We start from the raw sequence: 23,810 nt of genomic DNA, 5'->3' as shown, positions 1-23,810 counted from the left end.
CCCCTCTGTTCTTGCATAACCTGGTCCACATTTCTGTTTCCTTTCGTAACCTACTTTCTGTTTCTCATTTATCTCCGCTCCCGCATCACTTTTTAAGTTGACTGTGTCAAAATACAGTGCTTTTGCACAGTTGACCCCAGCGTGGTGGAACTTCGTTCCTCTTGATATCTACAGATATGGGAGATAAAATCCCTCCCTCTACTTCTCCAAGATTTTGGCGGCCTGTCTCATAGGGTACAAAGTGTGGTCAGGCCATGCGATACAGCTTTCATTCCCCCCAGACCTCCTCCCTCTTCAATTTTTAAAGTTAAGGTCAGGCTGTGTAAAAGAATGAGCTCACAGCCGAATAATTGGAGTCATCTGAGGCTCACGCAAAGGTCACGTAGGTTAGTGCTTTTGAGGAATCTGTGATAAGGAAGTTTCTGAGAGGGATTTATGATCCAAGCCAATATTTCTGCTTAGTGTAATTTATGGGAGAATTTTAAAAAAATCATAATAGGGACAAGCCCCCTTTTGCTGTGCTTCTTATCATAAAGTTTATGAGTTTTGTGTGCAATATTGGACATGTTAAGTTGATGTCCCCTTGTTTTCCTGAAAAGTATTTGTAGATGTTGTTGCAGTCTAACTCTGCTACTGAGAGCTTTCTTCCCAAATAAACAGCTTGAAGACACCTTAAGTATGTTTAAGAATTCATTCCTCCTTTAACACATTGCCTTTTGAAAGAGCATGGTTTGATTTTGAGAGAAATATGAATTAACTGGGAAAATTATAATTTCAACACTGTATTAATTTAGCTTAGAAAAATGCCTTTGTTTTACTTATATAATTTTGTATTTCAGAAAACCCTGGAAACAGTTGCACTGCTCACAGGTTTCTCAAACTACAAGAGGAAAAAATGTCCTTTCATATTTTTCCTATATAATGGCATTTTTTTCATTACTATTCCAGGTTAGTTTCATTTTGATTATGAATTTTATGACCATAAGAATTAGTCACAGCAGTCAAGCATGTTTCTTTACAAAGCTGTTTCTTCCTTTAAATCGTTGTTTGCATTACAGCAGATTTTTGAACGAGGTCTCCAGTATAGTTAGCACTGAAGAGGGACTGAACAAGATTCTTCACCAGGATTCTTTTGTAAATAGCTTGGTTATTTATTTTTGTTAAGGAAGAATCAAAAATTCATAAGAACCAATTCTAAGAGTATCTTGAGTGTGCTGCTGCTGCCCTTACCAAAATGTGCAGTTTCCTGTATTGACCAAGCTCCACAGAGAGAAGACTTCAATATAAGTCAGGAATGAAACATGTACCTTGTGGGGCTAAATTTTCTCTGGACAGGAAATAGAGACCCTGGTGTGGATGAAGAACTTGACCAGATTAACTTCGGAGTTTGCAAAAACATATTAAAAAAAAAAAAAGAGAGAGAGAATGTATTTGCGATCTGACCTTAACTTCTTCTAGCAATAATAGTGTGTTTCTCTTTCTGTCAGTGAACACTTCTCACCCGAAGCCAGCTTGTCATCATATAAATCAACCTGAGAAGTCACACAGTAGACAGAGAAAACTGTGTCTCTTGCATTTAGATTTTTTGTAACTCTGAAAATAATACAAAGCAACAAATAGTAATCTCTATTTTGCAAAAACAGAATTCAAACCTCTGTTTCAGCATTTCCTGGAACTCAGGCAAAATAGCTCTTTCAAAGGTATATTTGGAAAATTACTTGCAGTTCACCTTTCCAGCTGTGCAGTGCCTTGAGTTGTGTGTGCCATTTCAGTGCAGTCAAACATCCACAGTGATACAACAAAGCTCAAACTTGCATTGAACTTTATCAGTTTGTGAAGTCTCACAGGCTCAGGTGATTTGGGCCTTTCAAAGAACAGTTCAGCTAAGCTCTGCCTTGGCAAGAACAAAGACTTGATAAATGTTTATCTCTTCATACCACACTTTCCTCCTAAACTGACTGCCAGGTCATCAAAAATTCCACCCAAAAATGGGTGGAATTCAGAATAATGACTATATCTTAAACATGTGGGTTTTGCTAAAGAAAATGATTCTTCACCGGTCCCTCACAGTAGGCCTTTACCTTACAAGCACAATTAAGCACTGCTTCCAAAATTTGTTTTCTGCATATTTTACAGATCTTTTCAGTGATGCAGGATTATTGGGTTGGCTAACCAACAAATATATGAGTTGTAAACATTCCTCAGGAGTGCAGCGTCCCACAGCATAAAGAACGGCTCCAGGAATTCTTTTTTCCCCACTCTTTCACAGATCTTCTGAAGTGTAACAGATGGTTGTTATTATTTCTCTTTTTGGTTTCTACTCCTTTTATCTTTACCCAAAGTATTTCACCACCACATATTTGTACTGTCAAATTGCACCATGGTGGAATTATGCACACTTCTGGAATGTAGGATGATCTCTTCAGTTCTTCAGCCTTCCTACCACTTCCAGATAAATCCTCATTTTTGCTGGCATTCTACTTCTGAGAATCATTTAACAAATTATATACTTTTTCTTTCTCCCTAAATCACATTCTCTGCATTTTAGAGTGATTTTCAGTTCTACTGTTGCTTTTCTTTCCTTACTTTTCATTTACAGTGAAACATATGAATATTAAAATACTTATAATACACAATATCTTTAACAAAAATTTGGTTTCAGAAAACATCTCATCTGGACAAAATGCATGATCCCACAAGATTTCCAGTGCTCATGCCACCACCAGGTTTGTCATTGCTTAGATACCTTGCTTTCTTCCTCCAGACATAATCCTGCACTGATGAAAATTTTTCGGACGTATCATTCCAACTTTCATTTCTTTCTTTATGGGATCATGACTCTTTCATAGGGAAACTATCCTGTCCTTTACTTTCATATGGGCTCTTTAAACAGTAAAAGATACCTTTCAGTTGTTATCATGTCATCTGATATATATATCAAAAATTAACAACATTATGGAGAAAACCACAGTCTGTGGACTGTTCATAACTTCTGTAACAAAAGCATCAGCTGGCAGTTACTAAGTTAGACGGTTGGCCTCCATTTATACTACTCTACTGATGCACAATTTATTGTTGGACTCATTTGTTCAGTATGGCTACGATTAATTTCACAAGTTTCATCATTATTCAGAAAGATCTTCCAGTGCAGCCATACTTTATATTGTACTCTTATCATACCTCTTAAATAACCTAATGCATTTCAGCTCAAATAATCTCTGTCACTTGCATTTACACTACAAGACTATTCATTCTGAGCAATAAAGCAAGACACATTTTATTCACATCTTACATTCTTCTGAAGATAAACATATTTATCAAAATTCCTGTTACGGTTTGAGTTTGTAGGATGAGGTTAAAGAAATGACAAATTCACTTTAGAAAAAATATTTCTTCAGAATGCTTTACCCCACTTCTAGTCCCAAGAGCTGTACCTTCAACGTGCTTGAAAAGATTTCTGTATTGGCAACAGGAACGTGGGTTTTAATTTGAACAAAACAGGTATTATAGAACAAGCTGTATATGAAAGCAGCAAGAAGCCTTTGAGGTTCAAGAGGCCTTTATTATCTTCCTAAGGGGCCTGTTTAGCTCTGGCACAAAAAATAATTTATATACGTGTAGTCTTCTTTATTTTCATATGAATAATTATTTCTTCCTGTTACAGTTTTCCTTCTGTTGCTACTTTATCCCTAGTGCAGTTTAACCTCTTTGTAACATATAGTTACAAAACATTGCTTGCAACATTAATTTCAAAGCGGCATCTCAACCTTCTTTGAAGGTGGCTTCAGTTCAGTATATGCAGCATTTCTCCTGCATTAGGATGTTTTTTTCCCAAATTTAGTTAGCTATTTTTATCAAAGATGAGCAGAACTGCTGACAGGACAAAAAGCAGAAAAAACAGGGTCTCACAAGTGTGAAAAGAAACAGATAAGAGATGACAGCCTGAGTTGTGGGTTATTGTAAGTTGTATACACCCCTGCTAGAAGTTATCTCTCTGTCTAGTATGCGTAGGGACATCCTTGCTACTCACACAGTTCAAATGTCAATCTCGCTAGCACAATAAAGCATCGAGGTAGAAGGTAAAAAAAGACATCTAGAAATAATCTCATATCAAAGAATTGATATGAAACCTAGATTTAAAATTTAGATAATCTAGAGAGATGTGAATAATCTCTAGTTGAAGCTGGGAAGCTGGAAGCAGAATGCAGTGACTGGAAATCCTAAACTGAATTACCTCCTAAGCAATTCATAGTGGGGCACATAATTATAGGAAAGGAGATTTTTTTCTTTCCAAAGTTGTCAACCTTCTGTTCTCAGCTCAGGTTTGCAAAAAAAAGCTAGATCTTTTCTCTTTCTTACACTTTCTTCAATAACACACTATGCTTCTGTAATTCAAAATTCTCTCATTACTTTGATACTAATTGAAGTAGAATATGATCTACCTCCCTTTTCCTCTGCTGCACAGAAAACAAACCGTAAAATGTGGGTTTGTCAGTTTTATGCAAGCAGACAGGACTTAAAGACATATGGGGTTAAAGGTTGAAACATTTTCAATTCATCATCCAGTTCTAGTTCTCAAGTATTTGGCTGTTCAAGTTTGCAAGCACAAGACAGCAATTATATGTGGAAATTGAGAAAACAGAACTCTTATCAAGCCCATGTATTTGTATAATGGCGCAATTTGAAAAAAAAAAAAAAAAAACCCCAAGGTGTGTAAGGGCACATACAAGGACTGCAATGTGGTCTGAAAGGGTATCAAAAAAAGATAGAATCTATTAAATGTTTGCTGAGCAGAGTCTGTATATGTGTTTATGGGAGGCTGTGGTTCTAAAAGATGCTCTTAAAGGAGATAAGCATTTCTACATGTCTTTATGGATAGCTGACTTCAGTTTTTTAAATATGCAGTGCCTCTGAGCATTTCCAAGCATTATTATTATCCTGCTCCATTGTGATATAAAATGAGTGAAAAGCATTGAGTTGAACATTCCACAAAGATATATAATGAGAATTTAAACTCTGAAAATTGTGCTCGTTGCAAACAACTACTAGGTTTTCCTACATTTAAAATCATAATCTTGATATGGGGCTTGACTTTCAGAAGAACAGTCTCATTTTATACTTATAAGAAACTGTTGCAATTTTCCAAGTAAAAATTTTCACAAGCCTGTTATTCCATGACTGATCCTCCTTCCGGCTCAGCCAGCCCCAGCCACGCTGAGGGGGCTTCTTCCAGCAACCACGGGGGCTGCAGCCCTGGAGGAGAGGAGAGGAGGAACTTCACGGCGCACAGAGGTTTGTCAGTTCAATTTGGGGGAGTGGGAGGGGGTCCAGTGGGCTGTGGGGTCCCCAGACGGGCAGGAGGGTGGATAGGGCAGTCCTGCTTGGAGGGTTGTGGGTGGGCAGTGCACGAAAAGTCCTGTAGTAAAATATGTATATGGGCAGGATGGGCTCACTAGCCTTCTGGCAGTCATCCTAGAAGAAGGACAACTCCAATTCCAAACCCAGGTAGATGAAACTCACTTAGCCCTGTAAGGCCATCCATCTAAGAGAAGGATACTCTAATTAAACCTATGTCCTGAGGACCTCACTGCCACCGTCCAAGCTTGCTCGGTCCTGGCAGATGAACCCTAGGACTAAAGGGTGGGTCCAGTTCTGTGCATGCTGCATCTCACCTAAAAAATCCATTGTGCAGGCCTGAAAGTTATACCCAAATTTGTAAAGCCCTGTAGCAACAGGCGAGGGTCGAAACGGCAGGTGAAAGGTGCACTGGAAGCCACAAATCCGACCCTGCATGCAGGCAGTTCAGGACATTGGTCACCTGAGACTGATCCCGGAGATGACAGTCTCTTTTGGCAACATCCTGAATGACCAAGTAGCCTTTTTCAAGGAGAGCACTGTTTGCTCCACTTGGAGAGGGGCCTAGAAAAGGGAGCCTAACCAAAGCTCATCTCCCCCTTCACCCGGTTGGTTAACTGCAGCCAACGGGCATCTTCTACAAATGCGGTCACACAAAGATCAGAAGACAAAGGCATGAACCTGCCTCCAAAGGTGTACCCAAACTGACACTCCCATGCTGGAACATCAGAACCATGCTTGATACTGCGGATAATGGACATCCTGAGCATCATTATGCCCTAATTGCCCACGAACTATCACGTCTCAACATCACTCTCAGTGAAGTTCGTCTCCGTGAGGAAGGCAGCCTTAGAGAACATGAAGCCTAGAAAGGAGTATTAGGCAAGCATGGTGTTGGAAACTGCAACAGTAATGGTCGCCTTCTGCTAGAGTTTTGTGCAAAGCAGCAGCTCACCATCACTAATACTATCTTTCAGCAGAAAAATAGACTGAAGACAACCTGGATGCATCCTAGATCCAAGCACTGGCACCTCATTGATTATGTCTTGGTGCAACGGAGAGATGACCACGATGTCCTCCGTACCCACATGATGCCTAGTGCAGAATGCCAAACAGACCATCGACTTGTGTGCTGTAAACTTAACTTTGACCTTAAGTTCAAGCCTGAAAGGAGTGATATTCCAAGGAGGAGACTCCAAGTTAACGATCTTCAAACAGCTACAGTGAGAGATAGCTTTCAGGCAAACCTTCAAACTAGGCTCGAAGATCTTTCCATAGATCCATCTCCTGAAACACTTTGGCAACATATTAAAAATAGCATCCTGCAGTCCTCTGAAGAATCCTGAGGGTTCTCCTTCAAGAAGAACAAGGACTGGTTTGATGAAAACAATCAAGAGACCCAGGAATTGTTGAGGAAGAAGAGAACTGCTCACCAAGCACACCTTGCTCAGCCATCTTGTCATGTAAGAAAAGCAGCTTTTCATCTTGCATGCAGTAAGCTCCAACAGAAACTTTGTGACATCCAGAAGAAGTGGTGGATCAATCTAGCAGGAAAAATTCAATTACACGCAGATATGGGTGATTACAGAGGATTCTATGAGGCCCTGAAAACAGCATACGGGCCTACATACCAGGTCCAAAGCCCTCTACTCAGCACTGATGGTCAAATGCTTCTCACAGATAAAACCTCCATTCTGAATCGATGGTCTGAACACTTTCAGACTCTTTACAGTACCAACCGTGTAGTTCAAGACTCAGCAATTCAATACATTACACAACAACCAGTGAAGTATGAATTGGATACTGCCCCTACTTTGGGAGAAACTCTTAAGGCCATACAGCAGGTGAAAATTGGCAAGGCAGCTGGGGTTGATGGAATTCCACCTGAAGTCTGGAAGCGTGGGGGCCTTGCACTCCATGCTAAATTTCACGAGTGTGTGGTGTGCTGTTGGGAACAAGGTGTACTACCATCAGACCTTCGTGATGCAGTCATTATCACCTTGTATAAGAAGAAAGGAGATAAATCAGACTGTTCAAATTATCAAGGTATTACTCTGCTCTCCACTGCTGGCAAAATCCTGGCAAGAAATAAACGCTTGAAGAAAAGTACAAAGATCAGGGTTTACAGCGCCATAGTGCTGTCTACTCTTTTATATGGATCCGAACCATGAGTCATCTACCACCACCACCTGTGACTCCTAGAACGGTTCCAACACTGTCTCTGTACAATAATAAACATCCACTGGTTAGATTATGTGGCCAATACATCTGTTCTAGAACAAGCAGCAGTCACAAGTATTGAGGCCATGTTACTGAGAACACAGCTGCGCTGGGCAGGGTACATCTCCACGATGAAGGACCACCACCTCCCTAAGATCTTGCTCTATGGTGAACTTGCCACTGGCTGCCGCAAGAGAGGAGCCCTGAAGAGGAAATACGAGGACTCCCTGAAACAACATCTCAGTCTTGGCCACATTGATCAACATAACTGGTCTACTCTGGCCTCCAGTCGGGAGGTCTGGAGACACACTACCTACAACGCTGCTGCTTCTTTTGAGAATGCCCACAGGATCACTCTCTAAGAGAAAAGACAACGCGGAAAGAATCATGTCTTGTCAACATCATCTAAGGAGTCTTTCTGCTCTGCCTTTTGCAACCGGACTTGTCTATCTCTCATTGGCCTATTTAGCCACCAGTGCACTTGTAGCAAATGTGGGTAGAGCCCTTCCCAAATTTTCATTCGCGAAGCCCAGCCATGATGATCCTCCTTCCAAAATCCAAAAGCAATAGAGGGGCTCACCTGTTAATCAGGAAATTGAAACTATTCTTTTTCATTTCCATTTCTTGTTCTTTCAGTGCCAGCTTTCCTACTCTCCCCTTGATCCATAGGGGAGACTAACTTGTGAAGTTTTCCCCCTACTCAGATATAAATGACCATCACCACAAACAAATAATCTACAGGATACAGCTCACATAGATTGAAATCCAATAGCCCTGCTAACCAGGGTGTCTCTGCATCCACAGTTCATCAAAGCCTCAATTCTGCTCAGAAAAAAATGCAGTGAATTCGTGACAAGACCTCACAAGTTCATCCAGCAATGCTTGTGAAACCTGATGTGCTGTTTCTGAAGAAAAATAGACAGGCAGATATTTATAAACTAATTGTTTCTCTACTAATGTGTTCTCTTTGACTAATGTGTTTCTCTTCTAACGTGTTCAGAACACATTCCATATCCACTTGGGACACAGGACTATGGCAATCCTTTTAATAGGAGCTGCAAACTCCTAAGCCTTTTGATTCATTTTACCCAACTAAAAGACTTTGTTTTGGATCAGAGAATTTTCTGTGGGTTGAGAATTTCAAGAGCTGATTCTCATTTTCTGGAAAGTTAAATTGTGCATGATACTTGCAAAGTTTGCTTGTAGAGAGTAGAAGCCAGTGTCCATGTTCTGTCTCATACTGTCTGTGGAAACCAGGAAACACAATGTTGCTCCCGGCTTTCTTTTTCATTGTGAACAGCACTCTTTTGAAAAGGTAGGATGAAAACTGTTGCTACTGTGATTTAAGGACAAGATGATGAATTAAGTAGTTACATTAAATCTATTTACAAAGTGACTGTTCATAACAAACTAGGAAGAGCTGGCATTGGGCCTCAGAAAGAAATGAAAGTCAATTCCAAATAGAAAACTTGTGAATCTTTGAGGCTTACAAAAAGTACATTATTTTTTTAAGTATGTTTGTACATCAGAAACAGTGTTCACTTAGGAATGGGACTATGCCCTACTTTTGTATCAACAGAAAGTCCCAATGCAGGAACAGTTCCACAATCAAAACCCCCTTTACCAGTGCTACTTCCTTCATTCAGGGCTCCTGTCTAAGGAATGCCATCAGAAGAAGACATTAACTGTGTCTGCATTACACAAATTATACCAACAAAATCTTTTGCGTTTCCTTGACTCCTGAAAAATGACAGGGGAAGGATTCCTCTAGAAAGGAAAATGAGCCAAATATTTGTCTAGTATCCAACCATGCAGCAATGAAGAATGGAAAATTTTTCTGTGTTCAGAGAAGGTGCAGATTAGGCTGCTTTTAGCTTCTTATCAAACTTTCTATCGACTGTTTGGCTGCAAAGCATGTGCCCAGCCACATGTACCCCAAAATGTAAATTCAGGAGCAGAAACAGTATTCTACAAAGGGAAACAAACTTCCACTGCAATTTTGAATTATTCAAGTAGCAATACTACTCAGTTTGAATGTTAGTAACCGGAACATAAGTGAAAACTTAAGAGCAGTTTGGATACTCATCCTCCTAGACTCCTTTGAAGTAACTTGCTGAGAGAGTAGCATGATGCTCTAAAAGTAATTATGCTGGTAAAAAGAAGGTGAAAAAAGTTTCACCTTCTCACCATGTTTTTTCAGGTTCATATTTCATTTTGGATATCTGAGGTATAGTGAAAGCAAAGACAAGGAGAAGGTAAAAAATCTTTACTTACTAAAAGAATATTTATTTTAGTCATCTTGATTAGCCTTAGTTGTTATTGTGTCAAACAATTATTATCCTGTTTATGGAATGTAACCCCTCTATAGGCCAGATGTTCGAAATATGCCTCAGCTCAGTGTCTAGCTATGCGAAGCAAAATCTCTTGCATGTACCTTTTTTCCTCTTAACAGTTGAGAGCCTTAATACCAATCAGGCTATCAAAAAAAAAAAAAAAAAAAAAAGGGCAGACACAACTGGTGCACAGGAGTTCCAGGTATAAATTTGTTAACACAAAAGGTAATGGACAGAAGAGCACATGCGAGTGACTTAGGCATATATGAATGGAGATCACACTAAGTCTCCAAAAATTTGACCTTCACTAAATTTGCAATACTTCTTTCTTATGCTATCCGAACAGTATTGTACTTGTTACATTGTAACAAGCTAGATTTAAGGTTAACTAAACATTAAATATTAAAAATTGGATATTTTTGTTTTCAGAGCTCTACATTTAGGCAAAGTCAATGCCATGGATCCTTCAACTGTGCTGGAAATCGCCAGTGAATATTCTCCCCTCATTACACACAGTGAAATTTCATTAATATCAATACTGGTTTGATACATAGAATGCACAATATAGATCTATACTGAAGATAAAGAATCACAATTTTGCTTTCTGTATTAAACTTCAGCTAAAGTTTAATAGAAGTATTGATTCTTTTGCTACCTGTTCTCCTCAAGGATAAAACTAAATTGCTTGTAGATTTCATTATAAAATTATAAATTGAGGGCACATGAAAAAATCAATGATGGAGACCTGTAGTGATTAATGTGTCACTAACAAACAAACTTTCCCAATTTCCTTATGTCTTATTTGCTCATTTTGTAAGAGACACTGAAAAACAGCTTTAAAAACATAAAGTGAAATATAGTCCTTTCTTTCTGGGGAATAGAATCCACAAGTTTAAATCATTAAACTATAATTATACTCTGAACATTGGAAGGATTTACAGTAAAAATATCAGGTTGAGATTAAGTCAATAAAATTAATCACTCGTTACCCTGAAGGAGCAAAAGGGTTGAAAAATGCTACAAAATTGAAAGCTACCATGAGCAAAGGGACTCAGGGAATTCATTTTAATTCACCACAGCCAAGTTCAAATACAAGCTGTTCTTTGTTATTCAACCTGAGGTATTATTTTTCATACAGACACTCACATCTGACCAAGCCATAATCACATACTGTAGAGCTTTCTTTATCTGATTGTAGAAGTTTCCTGTTTTAGCTATATATTAACAATGAACTGCATATGGATGGGGTGGCGTCACAGAGTGGGCTATATTCTGCTCACATAACCACATCTATCAGTGTAGTAAGTGCCTCAAAGCTGGGACTTGAGCAATGGGTAGTAAAGCTGGCCTTCCGTCACTACTCTCTCTACCTTACATGGGTCTAACAGACATTTTGTATCGTGGATTCTTTGCTTTTCCAGCAGCGCAGGCAGCTCTCCTGCAGTGGTCTAAGAGAAGGTTGTGAATTGCAATAACCTTTTCTCTCTCATCTGGTTTTAATGATTGACCACAGTGTCTAAGACAGTACTTCTCAAACCCCCCTGGTATGTTCTACCCGCGAGAAACTGCAAACAGCAAATGTAGCCATCTCCCCTTCAAGGACCCACATGCTATTATGATGAGGGGCAGAGACTTCCTAGTAGAAACTATGTAAGAAATGAGGTGTGAATTTAAAGGGTTGAGAAGGACCTTGGAAAGGTTGTATAAAGGACATGTGATCAACACTCTAAGAAGTAATTTGTAATTCAAACACAACATGCTTGTGCTTTTGGATCTGAAGTGACCTGATCCATCTGCTCTGAAAATCAAGATGCGTCTGCGAACTGTGGGACTGTGCACAATGGTTGAATTTTAATTTGGCTGCAGAGATTTAGGTTCTTCCTCTGGCCCTGAGAAAATCAAAACCAATTAATAAGATCTCTTTTTGCTTCAGTGTAGTATATTAGCCACCTGATTTTACAGCTACAAAAGTGGGGACAGCTGTGTTTGAAGACTCGGAAGTAGTGGAGAGAATTGCTTAATGCATGATGTAAAGTAACATTTCCAAGTGAAATCAACCAAGGTTCAAAGATTTTTTCAACGAATGCATTGAAAAACTGCCAGCTCACAAGCTATTTATGTTACCAGAAATAGTGAAGTAGAGGGTGTATGAAAAAGCATATATGCCATTGCCCATTCATAAGCAAAACCAAACATTATAACCAGTATTAGCAGTGAAATAATTTCAGTGAGAACATAGCCTATTATTGGCCTGACATGGCATTCTTTCCAGAATATTCACAAGAATTAGCTGAAACTTTAGTTTATTTACAAGATTTCCACCAAAGCTATTTTAAATAGACAGATTTTTTTTTAAAAGATTTCCAGAAACATATAGCAGCCATCTGCAGGCAAGTTTATTTCTGAAAAGGTATTTATGAATTTACGTCCAACATAAATAAAGAGCTGTTAGGCAATTAAGCTGGAAAATGTGCATTTTTCAGACAGAAAATAAACATTTGTTTCCAGTCAGTTGATGTACAAGTACCATGATTTAAAATTTGAATACATAACTTGCTGCACCCAATGTTGAGACTAAATTTCTGCTTGAAAAACGGAATGTGTAAGTGTTCTTGACTATACAGATTTCTTTTATTCTTCTCAATGTGGAAGATGCTAATCTTCCACATGATTTAAAAGGAATCTTCACTCACATCTCCCTTTTATTTTTACCCTATATACAAGACCTTCCTCATGAGCTGTACCCTGAAAAACTTTTCAAGTCAAAGGGAATTTTGCTTTACAGTCCTTGAGGAAGGACTTTGGAACTAAATGTAATTCCTGTAGTATTAAGTTTCACACACACACACTAATATTTATATAATCTGTGGTATTTGCCTAGTTTTACTTTACACTTTGTTTTAGAGAAGAAAATGGATGCAGAGGGCAGGTCGATTAGTGTCTGTTGCACATGCTCTGGCTACACAAGTCTGTATACAGCTGGTGAGTGCCAGAATTGGGAAGGTAAAGAATTATAAACGTCTTGTTACTCTTGCCCTGTATCTTATGTATGTACCCTAAGAGTCAAAATTGTCCAAAAGGAGTCTGTGCTAGCTGGGTTTGGTTTTATGTGGTACATTTTTATATTCCTGTTCGCATTTTCACGCTACTCATCACAGCCTCAGCTGAGGGTCAGGACCCCCTGTGCTAGATACAGCACAAACACAGAAGAAAGTTCCTGTCCAAAAGGACTTAGTAAGGCAAAAAGGGGAACAGGCACACTTTGTCAGAGAGCAGCACAGAGACACCAAAACATAAGAGACCCTATCTGTTCACTTTACAGAGAACTAAATCAACAAATCTATTTCAGGTGTTGTCTAACTTCTACTCTCCATTCCCTCAACACACTGAGAGAGATGCAAAGTAACCTTGATGTTGCAAGCAATATGCACTGTAGATTGATTGAATTTCCATCCCTTGCCTCTGGTTAACAAGTGACAGTTCTCTGCACCATGGAAACCATAAACTATGTATGTCTGTTTGGAAAGAATGGCAATTGCTGCAATAATAGGTGGAATCCAAACCCCTGTCCTAAACAACATGTTCTGCAACACAAAAGCTTCCTGAGACAGAAACACTCCTAGAGACTGCTGAGATCATTCAGGTAGTGGGACACAGAGTCCTACCACCTGAGAGATCTGCAAATAAAGATAATGGAGGTACCACTCTAACCCATGAACTGTGTCCTACCTCTGAGTGATGGTAGTACATCTCAACCTTCAGTCCCCACTTCATTCTCCTCAAAAAACAGTTTACTCCCTCTTTGTGCAAGCATTAAACTCTTATATATAGCTCTTCTTTCCCTTTAAATGATGTTCCTTAAGGCAGGCTGGGTTAATTTTAACCTGTATGGGAGCTCAGAAACACAATAATGTGTAAGTGCACAACGTCCACGTAAGATCTTGAATATCTAGCCCTCAAGTATCTAAATCCTCACTGTAAACCATAGTAATGTCAAGCTGAGAATAGTGCCCTGATGCTCCAGTATTCCTCATCATTGATTTTCTATATAGATTACAGTAAAAGGTTTCCCAGAGTCAGCTTGTAAAAAGGGCTAGAGTTTCCGTGGATTACCTCCTTGTTAAATTAAATTTAAAGTACTACTGCCTCCTGAATATATGCAAAATGAGATAAACCTTTCATGTCTTGAAGAGTGATTTAAAAAAAAATATCTGGAAAGTTCTCTATGAGGAGGGAAAAGGAAAATGAAAAAGAACAGGTAAAAAGTATAAAAAGTAAAAAAAAAATGTAGAAGTAGAAAAGAGAGAAAGGGAAAGGGGAAAAAAGGAAAAGGAAAAGGAGAGGAAAAAAGAAAAATGGAATAGGAGGGGAAAAAAAAAAGAAAAAGAAAAGAGAAAAGCAAGGAACCCATATTTAAGCTTTAAATTTTGCATTCCTTAAGAATCCTGCTTATTTAAACCAGACTTTGGAAACCTTACTGTAGTTTCAGACTGTAAAGCAACAATTTGCAATGCTGAAGATATTTCCTTTTGGAATACTAATCCAGAATCTCCTTTTTTTTTATTGATTTAAGAATATTTTAATTGGAAAGATTATATTTTTTTTTTAGTTTGCTTAAGCAAGCGGTTTTCTTCTAAAATACCCAGATTTCTGTTAACACTGTTAAATGCTTCATCTTCCTTCCTATGCACATACACGTCATGTCTGGAGCAAAGCAAAACACGAACCACATGTTTCATATAAACAGTTAGATGTTTTGCATATAGATGGTGCTCAGCTGGAACAACTATAAAGGAATAAACCAGAAGGAAACAGTAGGTGAAAGACTCAGCATTTTAGTAAGAAAGCAGGAACATAAGCAATTAATCATTAATATGGAAAAAAGTGGATGGCAATAGGAGGAGGAAAGTAGTTACTACAAGAGAGGAAAAGATTTGGTTAAGCTTCCATTTGAGGTGAGCCTCACTCAACCACAGTTTGAGTCTTGTTTAAAATATACATCCAGGGCCACACTCTGCCTTGACAGAACCAGTGTCAAGTCCTAAACATTCATTTTCCATAGATATGAGTAAGAAGAGAATTTGTTCTTTCATCATGCCATAAATTTGCTGAATGTGTTGTTTATATTTCAAGTGTTCAGAATTAAAGACAACAGTATAACTCAGACAGAATTTTGTTCCTAATTGCATCTGGTAAAACACAGAGGAACTCTCTTAAAATAAACTCAGATACCTAATTTCGTTAAGTAAACTTCAGTAGAGTGACATAGATTTATCACTGAGTAACTCAGATCAAAAGCTAATTCAGTCAAAAGCAGTATCGAAGTGAGTAGTGCCAGACTTGTCAAGCCTCATACTTCACACACAAGACATCCATCTGGCTCCATCTTGCTCTCTTCAGTGTGGTGTTTCAGTCTCAGGCGACCACACAACAGCTCCTCAGCTTCCCTCCAGATCAGGGATCCAACATCAGATACATATGTTTAGACTGCTGACAAATTAAGTTTGGCAGATGAGGTCCTGGGTGGGGACGGAGGGATGTTGGAGCATGATCCACAGCCAGGAGAGGTTGCTGTTGAGGGAGATCCCACCCTCTGAGTCCTGTAGGTAGGCAGCAGGTCCCCAGCTGCAGCTTCACACCACTGTCTCTTCCCCACATCATCTTAAGCTCCACATTCCCTCTAAAAGCAGAACAGTCCTGTAAAACCAAAACTAAGCTCTTAACCTTGATGATAAAAATATCTAAAGGAAATTACTTCAGTGATTCTCATTACAATGGAAAGTTTGCTAAACAGAACCTCAGGTTGACAGGTGAGCTGTCACCAGAGTAAGAAATTTTGCATTTTCTTAATGTTTTGTGGAACATGATAGTTCATAACTATTGTTTTCCATAGTGATCACCATGGCAATGCACTATCAATTCAGTGGATAGTCTCTGTGAAATGTGTTTTCTTCCTAAAAAGACAAGAAAACTAAACACTGAACATTGCTAAAGAATGATAAATGCGTATTCTTTTTGTTTTCTAGGCTAGCAGTCACATCCAGGCTGAAAAATAAGAAGTAAATGAAAACAAAAAGGTTCTGAGAAGGGCAATCCCAGTACATTACATAAACATATAGAGCAACGTTTTTAGATCTTCTTATAATGGTGCATAAAAAACAAGTGCTGCTTTCTGAAAAGCTTTTGTAATATCTGCCTGATCAGTGGAGATTCTATTGTTGATTAAATTGCTAAACAAAATATTCACAGTGATAGACCTGCTACTTTATTTCCTACAAATGGGAAAAAAAAAAAAAAGAAAAGGACAATGAGATTCAGCATTTGACTTGCTCCAGGCTACAAAAAGGTTAAGAGCCAGATCCTGTCTCCTTTTTGCCAGGCCTGGGAAGAGAGGGGGCTGGGAGACAGGGTAGGGGGTCAAAGCACAGTGAACTTCACTTACTCTTTTATCTCCCTCTTTCATCCATTATCTTCATCACCCAAGTGAAATTGTCTCTTAAGGGTAATTAGGAAGCAGTTTAGTTTAGAGCAACCCTGCCTGTGGCTGTCCTGAAACAAATGGTTAGAAGGAGAAGAATAGAAAATACCCTCATTTTTTTTCTAACATGGAAGCACATGGGACTTAATGAAAAATATATGGAATTAAAACCAGAGAAACCCCAAGATGTCCTGACTCCTGGTTCTGTCTGAAACCCCTTATTCCTCATTCAGGCATAAAGGTACTTCAGAGCCTCATTTAAACTAAAAGCTCTAATGGGATTCTCTACCAGATAAGGGTATAGGTCCTTGGACTACAAATTAGGAAATAAAAATTACCGAAATTCAACAATGATCAACATTCCAGTTCACTGTCAAAACCATGAAATAGATTGAAAAAACTGTTTGAAGCTAAATCATAACAAGCCTTTTTTTAATTTTCCTCAAAAAAATAAATATAACTTCTGAGGAAAAAATACTTTGTTAAACTTTTTTATTTGAGTGTTCTTCTGACTCTTAAAGAAAAAGAAAACTTCAAGATGATAAAAAGATACATGTCAGGCAGTCTGCATCTTACTGATGCATCTTACTAATCTATCAACAGGCTGGGAAATATGTGTAGTGACAAAAGGAAGCAGATGTGCTCTTAATCCTCCTAAAGTGAACTATGGGATGGGTATCCTCAATCATCCAGAATGGTTTCTCTGGTGCCCTTATGTCTCTTGGTAAAGGCTGAACAGAGTATTTGTCATGGAATCAGACCTTCACTCAGGATTTGTGTACTTTTTAGTCCTTTGATCATATGTCTCATATATTACCTTAACTGAACCTTCATGGACTTCTGAAGACAATCATTGCTTTCCATTTTTCACCAGAAAGAGCTACTGGCATGAGCAATCATCCCTCTCTGCAAGCACTCCTCTTGAAATGCAGGAAGTCACTTACCCAGCCTACTGACAGACAAATAAGATACAGGACGTACCAGATTCAGGCCATTTTCAAAGAACAGTTGTTAAATCTTCAGTTCTTCTTGTTGATTGCAGGCTTATTTAATCTTTCAGTGGTCAGATCCAAGAGAGGTGAGAAAACATCTTTAATGCCAAAAAGGGAGTAGTGTTTATTGCACCTCGTTCATGACCAAGATGCCATGGCTTGTGTAACATGGTGTGCAGAGGGCAGTCACTGAGCTCTGCTTGGCACTCTCTCCAGCACTATGTATATGAGAGCTTAAGGCAATCTTAGCCTATTTTTGAGACAGGAAAGCTGCCTTTACCAGTTTTCAGTGAAAGTGGTGTCCTATTTCATCAGCAGGTAGAGGAGAAGGAGTCATGCTTTGCTAGAGAAGCCGAATGTCACACCCAAATATCTGAAAACAGCAACAAAAATACCCCTTGTATTTAAACACAATATGCATCATGTATCCAACTCCCTCGGAAACAGGGGCCTTTGGCTTTTGTGGGAAGCACAAGACTGGAGAGCAGGTCAGTGCAGTCATCAGTGAACTTTCTTCTTATTGTGAAGAAAGTATGAGCTAGCTCTTCTATCAGCAATTTTCTCCTGGAGTGAGCCCTTTATCATTGTCTATTCTGCAGATTCATCAGAACAAGAAGAGAATACAGAGTCAGGACATTCTGCACTGCAGCAAACCCAGACTGACATTTAACTACTGCTCTAAACTCCACTAGAGCCAAGACACACATTCAGATATTCAGAGGTCTATAAATGGTTCATTTCCTCTGTTCACATAGTGCCTTTGACAAAACAGTATGTCTGGTGCAGTATAACAACCCTCTTACCTTGACTGAGAAAGCAGTGTAGCTTTTGTTTGAACATAACCTCCTTTGCAAGGTATTTACAAGTATGGTATATTAGATTGATCACAGGACAAAGCATTGTGCCCCATCACACAAAATGCTGTAAGTCTTTTGCTCATAGGAATGAAAAAACACTGGGCAAGTGATTACTTATTAATATCACATAATGAGACAGACAGAGCTCTGGCTGAGGCTCAGGTCTCTTGCCACCCAGATCCATTGTAAATCACTAGGCCGCTTTTCCTACAATCAGATTACTTAACCTTTGCATGTCTCATTCTCCCCCAAAGTAAAACAATATGCTATAATACTCTTTCATCTTTCATTGACATAACTGGAGTGCTAAACATTCACGGCACACTTTGAAAATGCAACATACTACATAAGAAAGCAAAAAACTGGTAATGGTTTAGTGCTTGTTTATCTGCAGGAAAAACAAAACTATGCAGTAACAACTGCAGGCACCTTCCACAGAGGTGGTACCATAGGAGTCTTCCAGATCCACTCAGGATAGACAAAATGAATTAATTCATTCCGTGGCACTTTTCAGCTCTGGAACTGGACCCAAATGAACTAATATAGATGATTGCCATGATTTGACAACCTTCTTTACGCAGCTAAAATGTTCACTGACAAAAGGTAGTGTTTTATTGTGCTAACTAGAGAAAATTGGTTGTTTCATATAAAATTGACCTGTGACTCAGGAGTTCTGAATTCAGCTGCCATCTCTACTACATATTCCTGTAGAACCTTGAGCTAGTCAAGTGTTCTTTCCATTCCTCAGCTCCCCATGTGTAGCTATCTCACTAGCAAAGCTGCTGGGACTGACAAAGGAATTGCTGTGAAAAAAACCTACAGTAAGTATTGTGGATTGTACATGATTATCAAGGCATAAGTGACATAAAATCTATGGCTCTGTATCTTCTAGATAGAAAGTCTATGCAACTGTTCAATCTTGCAAAGTTAAAAAATTCAGCTGGTTCTATTTAACATTTTCCTAAGCATCCAATTTCTTCTTTCCCTTAGCTGCTGAAGTTTTGTAATTAGAAAACATTTTGTTCTCAAAGTCTTGCCATGCTTTCATTGCCATGTTTTTTACGAGCTAAGTGACAGAGGAGATAAATGAAGGCTCAGCCGTCTGTGGTTAAAAAAAAAAGCAGTTAAAAACTTCTTAACGATTGGGCATAAAAGCAGCAAGACAGATGATTATCTAGTGGTTACTTCCATTAAGTGGTCCTGAAGGATAAACATTTCAGGAAAAATAAAAAAATATTATATTATCCCTCAATTGTTTAATTTGTTTTATGAAATAAAAACACTCCCTTTTCCCCATCTCCTTTAATTTCCATATATAACCATCCAAGTCAACTACATAGGTATAGACAATGCCAAGAAATATCACATGATAGTATACCTGATAGATATAAGCCATGATGAATATGAAGACTACAGCGAAGTTATAAAATAATTTACTAGTAATAAAACCAAAATTTAAATTTTATCTTGTTTACTGAATTGCCAGAAATTAAATAGCACATTTTCACCTAAACAAATTTTCTTTGTAGCTATATATTAAATATACTCTTGGACTTTCAAATTAGCTACTCACTATATTTTACAATTCAGTACTGATGTTTAGACTAAATTTTAGTGTTGCACTCACCCCATCTAGCTGCAAGCAGCAGGAAGGCCAGTTAGACAAAGACAGAACTACCCTCATGAAAAGGAGCATAAATCTGGATTAACTAAAACACAGAATCTTATTTTTTACAGAAATAAAGTTTAAGGCATTTTGAGTTGTGATCACTCAGTACTGGTTAACAACCCACTGAGAATATATTCTCTTGTGTTTTGCTAACAGAGTTGTGGCACTTCCGCACTTTACAGAAAACTTATGTCAGAAAAGCATTCTTAAAGGTGCTGAGGAGTTTAGAAATGTAGAAACTAAAATTCTTTGAGAAACTTAAGTAATTTCTTTAGTTTGCATGCACTCTGTTTCAAACTTTTATCAATACAATGATACGCTATCTTCCCCTATGGAAAAACAACCGAAATGCTGATCACCAACTTGTTGATCTCAATTCTCATCTGCTTACACAGCAGCACTCTCCATATCCTCTGCCTATCTCAGTCTCCTTGAGAATCACATAGTCCTTGCCCCTGGGCACATGGAGGAAGGTTCCTCTGCCCATTTTATAGAATCATAGATCACAGAATATTCTGAGTTGGAAGGGACCCACTAGGATCATCAAAGTCCAACTCCCAGCTGAGTAAGTTTTAGCAAGACTTTTATTTCCAGACAATGCTTCTTGCTAAGAAAGAATTCAACAGAGCTGCTCTTTCCTTTCTCTTGTCTCATTTGTTCTCACTGCCACACAAAGGGAATGAATTAATACAGAGCAGGGGAGAAAGGAACAGAGAGCATGGCAAAAGACTTGAGAATGAGCATGGTTAGGATACCTGCAGGAATAGGTTTTGACATGTAAAAGGGGCTCAGGAGTAATGGACACACTGGCAGTAAGCCGGGGTACAAAACAACTGTGTTTGTACAAACTAGTTGTATATTTACTTCTGCCTAGTAAAAGGTTATAAGAGTTTCCTGTGCTTTTGTAGCACATTATTGGTCATTTGTAGATGGTGTAAGGAAGAAATCATTTGCAGTGAAACAAAATACTGGCAGGAGGGGAAGGGAGGAATGGGGAGGGATAGAATTTCAGTTAATAAACTGTAAATACATAGCTTCAAATAAAAATTTAGTAAATAGCAATCAATAGTGAAAGCATTATTTTTTTGTGCTTAAAGTTTCCTTTTGTGAAAGAACAGAAATAACTTAATGGGTTGCTGCGATTAGAAATCAATGAAAATTTTTTAAAGTTTTTTCTTGTACATTAAAGAGAGGCCTAAATTTAAGATAGACCAGCAGTTAACTAGGACCTAGAGTGCCATCATATTTTCAAGTAAACAAGAATAAAAAAGGAAGCTGAGTTTAGGGAATCCATTCATAAACTTGATAGCAGAAAAAAGCTTGCTGACACTGAGAAAAGCAGAGACAGACTGTAAAACCACATCTCCAGAAATTCCCTTAAATGTGATAGTGCATGCAGTCTGGTGGTCTGTACAAGTGAGAGAGAGCAGAGAAACAGGAAATCAGGGACAAAGATAAGACTGTAAACCAGCAAACTGCAATGAGTTCCACATACAGCCTAGAGAGTTAATAAAATGCCCACTGCTGTTCTCATACTTTTGGGATAGTTTCACCTATAAGGAGACTAAAGAACTGATAATTTTACTATTCATCATAATTTTTTAAAACTCTGCAATCAGTCTTTGTTACTAGTGGTAGTTGCAATACAAGAGTCTCATTGGCTTACTTAAGCATGCTGTGCCATGAAAGTCAGCTGAGTCGCTCCAACCTGTGTTAGGAATGAATTTGTGCTGTTGCTAACGAGCAGGAGTCTGTGACTGCCTCATTTCCCCCAGTGTGTGAAGATCTCACAAGAGCCTACCCCCTCAGCATTGGTGATTTCTGCTTCAAATCAGCCCTGAAAATTCCTTCTCCTACAAGTCCTGTGCTAAATGAATCAATAGTGCACTCTGTACTTTCTCTTTTAAATGTGGATTTCAGAAGCTTAGCAGGAAAATAGAACTCAACAGGAACTACATCTTTTATCATTAATAACTGTATTAGTTCCTCTTTCCATTCTCCCCCTCTTGCTTGTTTCCATAACATTAAGAGTTATATCGAGTCAATCCCTATTGCAAATTCTTTGAGACAATCTTCCCAGTTTTGTTAAATACCAGCCATGTTTTGGGAAGTTATATTAAAAATTAGTGTCAGCATGAGTCTATCTAACAAAGTGCACACCCAGTCCTCTTAGCCAAAGATGCCATCCTTCCTTGGGATGTCATGCAGACCAAAAAACTTGATTAAATTTGTCAGCAGTGAAGTCTGATAAGGTAAAATAATAGTTTGTAGCTTCTTGTACAGCTATAACAGAATTCCAGCTGGTGGCAATTCTCCTCCTGTTCCAGGTTTCCTCCAAGTGAAACAACATTTTTAAAACAAATAATTTTAAGGGAGCATATGGCATATATATAAAAAAAAAGTCTAAGGCATGAAAAGCCCAAAGCAATTTTTATTTTGACTGCCAAAGAAAGATTTAAAATTTCTTTTTGGCATTGCACAGAAAGGGACCATTGTGAGGCTTTTAGCAGCACTTTCTCTGTCCCCCCTTCATCCCAGAAATCTAGCATTAATAATTAAAAGTCTTTTAAAAATACCATAAACATAGGATTTGCGTGCCAGTGTTTCAGGTCTGTTAACATGAAACATTTGGAATTCCTTTTGCCCTCTAAGTCATCTGTGGCAGGAGCCACTGAACAGATCGTTTTGCTTGTTTTGCCCTGGCTGCCAGTACCTCAGCTAATCTAGAACATTTTTAACCCATTCCTTTGCACAGCAATTTTCAGGCAGGCTCCTTAAGGGAAGTGAGAGTTGGATTTCTCCTGCTCTTGCAACTAGTTTTTCAAGGGCCTCTCTCAGATAGGAAAGTTCCATCTTATCTTAAACTAGTCACCTCTTCTGAGGTAGATTTATAACTAGTAAGTTTTCAGCTGATGTACTATATTGAGTCTGTTCTTAAATTTTGTTTTTCTGATTCAGATTATGTCAGGGAGAAGCTAATTGTGCATTTATTTGACTGGAAATCAGGATATTGTTTTCTACAAGGACTCTACTTTCAACATCTTACAGCAATGTTTATGTGCCATTCACATGTATCATTCCCAATAATAGCAAATTTATTATTTGGCAAAATTGAGATGTGTTATTTTTTTACAAACTACCATGTTGGTTTCTATTTATCTTATTATTACTCTTTCTAATGTGGGGAGAGGAAAGAAAATAAAGTGAATTATCATGTCCCTTCTGAAAGAATCTTTCAAGCACCACTCATGCCTCTCTCTACAGTAAATTGGATCTTCCTGAATAGATAAACTTATATCTCAGATGATCTGGTAGCAGAGAGGATTTACACTCCTATAGTTCATGTCTGCACACTTCCTATATATGAAAACATGACCTCTCACTATGCAGTATAATGAAGTCAAGTAGTTGACATGGTTGCCTTTTTAATTCCCTCTGTTACTGGGCTCACAGAGCTTCAGGAATGTAAGAAGCTTAAGAAACACTGAAACATCTACAAATAGGAGCAAGTCTCAAGACAAGCCCAGGTCAATGTCTAAGTATACTGAAAACAAGGACACCTGCTTAGCAGAAGCAACCAATTAAAACAAGTATTTCTGTCAGCAGCAGCTTCCCACAAAATGCATAGAACTCTGGTAGATGTTGAAAACAGCCTCACCTTCAAATTTGTCAATATTCTCATAAAGTCTCTATTCTACCACTGAAGAAAGAGAAGGATTCTCATCTCTACTGAGAAAAAATTTTTTGTAAGGAAATTTCTAAAGTTCACACAGACTGCAAATTCTAATGCACTTGACTGCAAAAAACTTTGGGAGTTCTGTGATAACTCATCTTTCTCTCATTTTCAGCTCCAAAAGTATTTTCAGTGAAAGACACAACGGCCTGATCTAGACCAAATAGGTACCT

The 23,810-nt window shown here is 38.4% G+C and overlaps 1 long non-coding RNA gene across 2 annotated transcripts in view; it reads left to right on the top strand.

Moving 5' to 3' along the window:
* The window catches only part of LOC116790405, a 47,190-nt gene extending 24,222 nt beyond the window's left edge, over positions 1-22,968 (top strand). The window contains exons 3-5 of one of the 2 annotated variants that reach the window (XR_004358343.1): positions 12,813-12,911; positions 15,935-15,967; positions 22,863-22,968. This is a non-coding gene — a long non-coding RNA (uncharacterized LOC116790405). Of the gene's footprint in view, positions 1-12,812; positions 12,912-15,934; positions 15,968-17,977; positions 18,878-22,862 lie in introns of those variants that run through there. The other variant, XR_004358342.1, reaches the window with a different exon arrangement.
* The last annotated feature ends 842 nt before the right edge of the window (positions 22,969-23,810 follow it).

Source organism: Chiroxiphia lanceolata, chromosome 1 (assembly GCF_009829145.1).
Source record: "Chiroxiphia lanceolata isolate bChiLan1 chromosome 1, bChiLan1.pri, whole genome shotgun sequence".
NCBI lineage: Eukaryota > Metazoa > Chordata > Aves > Passeriformes > Pipridae > Chiroxiphia > Chiroxiphia lanceolata.
This window is presented reverse-complemented; position numbering and strand designations above follow the sequence as displayed.